Source organism: Hylobates moloch, unplaced genomic scaffold (genome assembly GCF_009828535.3).
Source record: "Hylobates moloch isolate HMO894 unplaced genomic scaffold, HMol_V3 SCAFFOLD_1356, whole genome shotgun sequence".
Lineage (NCBI taxonomy): Eukaryota > Metazoa > Chordata > Mammalia > Primates > Hylobatidae > Hylobates > Hylobates moloch.
Window position 1 is genome coordinate 1 of NW_026653631.1, and position 6948 is coordinate 6948.

General features: G+C 52.9%; 1 long non-coding RNA gene across 1 annotated transcript; it reads right to left on the reverse strand.

The window, feature by feature from the left end:
• Positions 1 to 1499: 1499 nt before the first annotated feature.
• On the reverse strand, positions 1500 to 4897 carry LOC131382695 (uncharacterized). The gene is made up of 3 exons (XR_009212290.1): positions 4682 to 4897; positions 1909 to 2060; positions 1500 to 1608 (listed from the first exon to the last, which is right to left on the reverse strand). It is a non-coding gene; the product is annotated as an uncharacterized LOC131382695 (long non-coding RNA).
• Between the last annotated feature and the right edge of the window lie 2051 nt (positions 4898 to 6948).

A 6948-nucleotide genomic window follows, 5' to 3' on the forward strand; every position in this document is an offset into this window, starting at 1 on the left:
GAATCATTAAGAACAGACAAATCCGCAGACAGAAAATAGGACAGTGGTGGTTGCCTGGGGCTGGGGGAGGAGCGACAGCTGACAGATACAAGGGTTCTTTTTTTTTTTTTTGAGACGGAGTCTCACTCTGTCACCCAGGCTGGAGTGCAGTGGCGCGATCTCTGCTCACTTGCAAGCTCTGCCTCCCGGGTTCACGCCATTCTCCTGCCTCAGCCTCCCGAGTAGCTGGGACCACACGTGCCCGCCACCACGCCCGGCTAATTTTTTGTATTTTTAATAGAGACGGGGTTTCACCGTGTTAGCCAGGATGGTCTTGATCTCCTGACCTCGTGATCCGCCCACCTCAGCCTCCTAAAGTGCTGGGATTACAGGCGTGAGCCACCGCGCCCAGCCACAAGGGTTCTTTTTCTTTCCTTTTCTTTTCTCTTTCTTTTTTTTTTGGAGACAGGGTCCCGCTGTGCCACCCAGGCTGGAATACAGTGGCACCATCTTGGCTCACTGCAACCTCTGCCTCCCGAGTTCAGGGGATCCTCCTGCCTCAGCCTCCACAGTAGCTGGGAATGCAGGTGTACCCCATCGTGGCTGCTGGGAGTGAAGGTGCACCATCATCGTGGCTGCTAACATTTTGATTTGTTGTAGAGACGGGGTTTTGCCATGTTCCCCAGGCTGAGGGGTTTCTTTCTGATGTGATGAAAATATTCTGGAACTAGGTCAAGGAGATGGCTGCACAACGTTGTGAATGTACTAAAAATGAACTGGACACATTAAAATGGAAAAAATTGTGACTTTTATCTTACACAAATTTTATTTCAATTTTTTAAAAAGGTCAACAATTAGGTGAAAAGTTTAAGGACTTATCAGTAGAGATGGTAAGAAGATAGTGCAGAAGGCCGGGCACCGTGGCTCACACCTGTAATCCCAGCACTTTGTGAGACCGAGGTGGGTGGATAACCTGAGGTCAGGAGTTCGGGACCAGCCTGGCCAACATGGCGAAACCCCGTCTCTACTAACAATACAAAAATTAGCCGAGTGTGGTGGCAGGTGCCTGTAATCCCAGCTACTTCGGGAGCTGAGGCAGGAGGATCTCTTGAACCTGGGAGGCAGAGGTTGCAGTGAGCCAAGATCATGCCACTGCACTCCAGCCTGGGCAACAGAGTGAGACTCTGTCTCAAAAAAAAAAAAAAAAAGATAGTGCAGAAGAAGGCAGGGTGTGAAATTTAGGGGAGACGGAGACAGGGCATGCTCCCCTCGGCCTCCCAGTGTCTGCCGGGCCCACGGAACCCTGAGGTCTGGCTCATGCCTGGCCAGCTGCCTGCTGGCTCTTCATGGTTTGACTCCTGGGCCTTCTTCAGCTCCCATTCCCCCCAAGAGTGAAGGCTGCTAGTCCACACCCACCTCGCCTCGGTGACGTCCGCAGGGTTTCCCCTGCACACTTTCTACAGCTGCACATAGACCGAGCAGTTGATCCGGCTCCAGTCGGGGTCGCAGACGGCTAGGAAGTTGGGCCTCGGATGCCCGATCACGTACTTGGCCAGGTCTGTCACAGACTGGCTCCCGGCCGCCCCGAACAGGAAGGTCCCCAGCACCTTGTATACAGCAGCCACGTAGCTGTTGAAGTCAGAGCGAGAATAGAGCCGGTCTGTGTACACCAGGTAGGCTTCCCCGGCAGAGACCTGCAAGTGGGGCAGCCGCAGGAACCAGTGGGGGTCTTGGTCAGCCCAGGGGCCTCACTCCTCCCCACGGGCCTCCCCAAGGCTGCTGGAGAGCTGGGGACTCTAAAGGGGGCCCTATTACCCACAGGTACCACTCAGGGCAAGGCTGTGTCCCCCAGCCCCACGCGGACCTCCAGGGCAGGGCTGTGCCCCACCCCATCCCCTCCCCAGTCCCTCTGAGCCCCTCCTGCCTTACGAGGACAATGGTGGCCGTGATGGTGACTCCAGGCATGAGCCCGTGGGTGATGGTGTCTGGACGGTAGGGGTACCGGATGGAGTCATCCCCGCAGTAAAATCCTCGCTTATACGGGGCGTTCACCAGCGTCAGGATAGCGAAGGGCAGGGAGGCTGGTGGGGAAGGACAGCCTAGGAGCTGTGAGGTTCTCTCACCAGCTGGGCCTTGAGGCCCCACACACCTGCCTTGGCCTGGAGGCCTCCCACCTCTACTCCCACCAGACAGCAAGGAAGAGCTTTTTTCACAGCCCAAGTAACACTCCCTTTCCCATCCCCCTCAGACACACACAAACTCCCAGGCCCTCTGCCCCTCACACACTTGCAGCCTCCTTTCTGCTCCTTGAAAAAACTCAGCAAACACCCACTTTTGCACAGCCACTTCTCTCTGCCCAAAATATCTTTTTTTTTTTTAAATTTTTAAAAGTAGAGACGGGTCTCATGTTGACCAGGCTGGTCACAAACTCCTGGGCTGGAGCGATCCTCCAGCATCCGCCTCCCCAAGTGCTGAGATTACAGGTGTGAGCCAACGTGCCAGGCCCCAAAGTATCTCTAACTTATGTGCTGGGCCCTAAAGTAGCTCTGAGTAACTTCTACTCTCATCTCCCCATCCTGACTGTCCATGCCAGCGTCCCTCTCACAGAAGGAAAGGTCTGTTCTGTTTCCCTCTTCCACACGCAAATCCCATGTGGAATTAGGCAGTCACGTGTGGGACACTGGAACTAATTTCCCCCATCCACCCACCGGCACCAGGAGGGGCCTACCATGTTCAGGGCAGAGTCCTTGGAGCCTGCTCAGGGCCTGGCCAGGGCAGATGTTTAATAAACATCTGTTAAAATAAGGCAGGACTTACTTTAACCTAAGAGCTGCCCAGAGAAGTCAGGAAGAAACCAAGGAAGGGCACAGCTGAGACGCCTCCGTTCACGCACTTGCCCCTTCAGCCATCCTCATGCCAGGCCACGTGCCAGCCACGTGGTAACCAGGACAGACCTAGCGCTGGCCTCAGGGATCAAAGACACATTCAGGAGCCACTTATGGAAGGTGTTGCCGTGGCACTGGGGCTCCTGGGGCCCTGCTGAGCTGAGGGTGGCCAGGGAAGCAGGAGTCATCTACGGAGGACAGGGGCAGAGGGCAGATGCACAACAAAAGCCCGGGTCGGCTAGTCCAGAGACAAACCAAGGCAGGGCGTCCTTTGGCCCAGCAGGGCAGGTACAAAAGGGTGTGGCTTTTCTAAGTTCTGAATGTCAGCGGAGGGACAGGGAGCCCCACACTCCTCCAGACATGCTAACTTCAAGGGCCCTAGGACACCGGACACCTCCCATGCTGGCTAAGTCTGGGGAAATAATCCAGTGAAGAAAACAGAGGTCTGCCTCACAAAGCAAGGAAGCTGGAGGGAATGCAGAATAGAATGGGCAGGACCGGCGCGGTGGCTCACGCCTGTAATCCCCGCACTTTGGGAGGCCAAGGCAGGCGGATCACGAGGTCAAGAGATTGAGACCCTTCTGGCCAACATGGTGAAACACCGTCTCTACTAAAAACACAAAAATTATCTGGGTGTGGTGGCGTCCCAGCTCCTCGGGAGGCTGAGGCAGGAGAATCGTTTGAACTCAGGAGGCGGAGGTTGTAGTGAGCCGAGAACGCACCACTGCACTCCAGCCTGGCCACAGGGCGAGACTCTGTCTCAAGAAAAAAAAAAAAAAATCAGGCAGCGCCAGGGCCTGGAGGCACGGCAGGACTGCGGAGAGGGTGGGATGTAAGCACCTGCCTTCTGCTCCCACACAGGAGGGGCTGGAGCCGCTGTGAGTGAGGGGAGAGGCCTGGGAGGAGGCGAAAGTCAGGGCAGGGAGTCCAGGCCTACCCACAGCTCTCCGCCGGCAGAGGCTCACACAGGTCGGCCTCCGTGTCCCACCTCCCTGCCCCAGCAACTCCAACTAGAGACTCAGGCACCCCCATGACGACAGGCGCCGGGCTTCCCTCGGCCTGGAAAGCTCTCCGTGGGGTCCCCAAAACAGACACCTTCTCTTCTTTTAGCCCCCGGGAGCCTTCCCGCCCTCACACTGCCCTCAAGCCAGCATCTGGAACCTCAGGGTTGACTGAACTGTGATGTGCTCAAGCTTCCAGCGTGGAGGTGCACTCGGCCTGGCCGCCACCCCCGGCACACAGCAGCAACAGCCAACCCCATCTCGGCTGTACCTCCCACTGCTGTGTGACCTCCGGCAGGTGACTCAGTGCCTCCCTCACAGGCTGCTGTAAGGGAAATGTTTGTTATTTGCATGTTGCTCAGTGCCTGGCATACAGAAAGTGCCACCTAAATGTTTAAATAAATAACACCATAGGTGCTCAGGAAATGGTACCCAGGGCTGGCAGACACCCGCGGGGACTTCTGGCTGTCACCTGGCCCACCCTAAAAAAGGGTCTCCTTCGGGAGGTAAGAGGACTTGGCCTCTGCTGTGAGATGGCAGAGAAGCAGGAAACACGCTGGGGAGGAGGGCACCCCCCAGAGATAGAACTCTGGGGCCATTGTCTGTTCAGCCACAGAGCAAACACTCGGCCTTTGTTCCGGGCACCCTGCGGGAGGGGGCCTCGGGATGCCCCATCCCCCAGTCTGGCCCGCAAACCCGCCGGACAGGTTTGGTTCTCCTGGCCTCCCGGCCCCTCGCCACCCCGTTCACCCGAAGCCTGGGACCCAGCCTTTATCTCCAGTGTCTCCCCCGCCCGAGCCAGGAGGGCGGCTGTACCTGCCCGCACATGCAGGGGTTCGAATCCCGCCGACACACTGGGTGCCAGGACCGAGGGTCAGCCCTCTCCGCGCGCACCGGGAGCGCCCACCCCAGGGGCGGAGGCGCGGACGTCCTGCCGGGGTAACCGCGGCCGCGCCCACCTCCTGGGACCGCCCGGGCCGCCGCCCGCGTGGATCACCTCCCACCTCCCGTTCCATTCCATTCCATTCCATTTCATTCCATTCCGTTCCATCTCACTCCATTCCGTTCCATTCCGTTCCATCTCACTCCGTTCCGTGCCATTCCATTCCATTTCGTTCCATTCCGTTCCATTCCGTTCCATCTCACTCCATCTCGTTCCGTTCCGTTCCGTTCCGTTCCGTTCCGTTCCGTTCCATTCCATTCCATTCCATTCCATTCCACATTAACCTATTCTTTTCCTTTCTTTCAACAAGTTCTCAATCTGTCACCCTGGCTGGATTGCAGTGGCACAATGTCTGCTCACATTTTATTTCACTGTTCCATTCCATTCCATTTCATTCAATTCCATTCCACTCCATTCCATTAGATTCCATTCCATTCCATTTCATTCCATTCCGTTCCATTCCGTTCCATTGATCTCCATTCCATTCCGTTCCATTCCATTCCATTCCATCCCATCCCATCCCATCCCTTCCCATCCCATCCCTTTCCATTCCAATCCATTCCATTCCATTCCATTCCATTCCATTCCATTACATTCAATTCCATTTTATTCCATTCCATTCAATTGCACTCCATTGTGTTCGGTTCCATTCCTTTCCATTCCATTCCATTCCATTCGATTCCATTCCATTCCACACTATTCTATTCTATTCCTTTCTTTCAACAAGTTCTCCATCTGTCACCCTGGCTGGATTGCAGTGGCACAATGTCAGCTCACATTTTATTTCACCATTCCATTCCATTCCATTCCGTTCCATTGAACTCCATTCCATTCCATTCCATTCCATTCCATTCCATTCCACACTATTCTATTCTGTTCCTTTCTTTCAACAAGTTCTCAATCTGTCACCGTGGCTGGATTGCAGTGGCACAATGTCAGCTCACATTTTATTTCACCGTTCCATTCCATTCCATTCCATTCCATTCATTCCATTCCATTCCATTTCATTGCACTCTATTCCATTCCATTTCATTGCACTCTATTCCATTCCGTTCCATTCCATTCCATTCCATTCCATTCCATTCCATTCCATTCCATTCCATTCCATTCCATTCCACACTATTCTATTCTATTCCTTTCTTTCAACAAGTTCTCAATCTGTCACCCTGGCTGGATTGCAGTGGCACAATGTCAGCTCACATTTTATTTCACTGTTCCATTCCATTCCATTCCATTCCGTTCCATTCCGTTCCATTGCACTCTATTCCATTCCATTTCATTCCATTCCACTCCATTTCATTCCATTCCGTTCCATTGCACTCCATTCCATTCCATTCCATTCCGTGCCATTCCATTCCATTCTGTTTCGTTCCGTTCCGTTCACTTCCATTCCATTCCATTTCATACCATTCTGTTCCTTTGCACTCCATTCCATTCCATTCCAATCCATTCCATTCCATTCCACGCTATTCTATTCTATTCCTTTCTTTCAACAAGTTCTCAATCTGTCACCTTGGCTGGATTGCTGTGGCACAATATCAGCTCACATATTATTTCACCATCCTATTCCATTCCATTCCATTCCATTCCACTCCATTCCATTCCTTTCCATTCCATTCAATTTCGTTCCATTCCATTCATTTGCACTCCATTCCATTCCATTCCGTTCCGTTCTGTTCTGTTCCCTTCCATTCCATTCCATTTTGATCCATTCCATTCCATTCCGTTCCATTGCTCTCCATTCCATTCCACTGCATTGCATTCCATTCTATTCCATTCCATTCCAATCCATTCCATTCCACTGCATTCCACACTATTCTATTCTAGTCGTTTCTTTCAACAAGTTCTCAATCTGTCACAGTGGCTGGATTGCTGTGGCACAATGTCAGCTTACATCATCATTTCCATTTCCATTTCCATTTCCATTTCCATTTCCATTTCCATTTCCATTCCATTCCATTCCATTCCATTCCATTCCATTCCATTCCATTCCATTCCATTGCATTCCATTCCATTCCATGGCACTACATTCCTTTCCATTCCATTCCATGGCACTACATTCCTTTCCATTCCATTCCATTCCACATTATTCTATTCTATTCCTTTCTTTCAACTAGTTCTCAGTCTGTCACCCTGGATG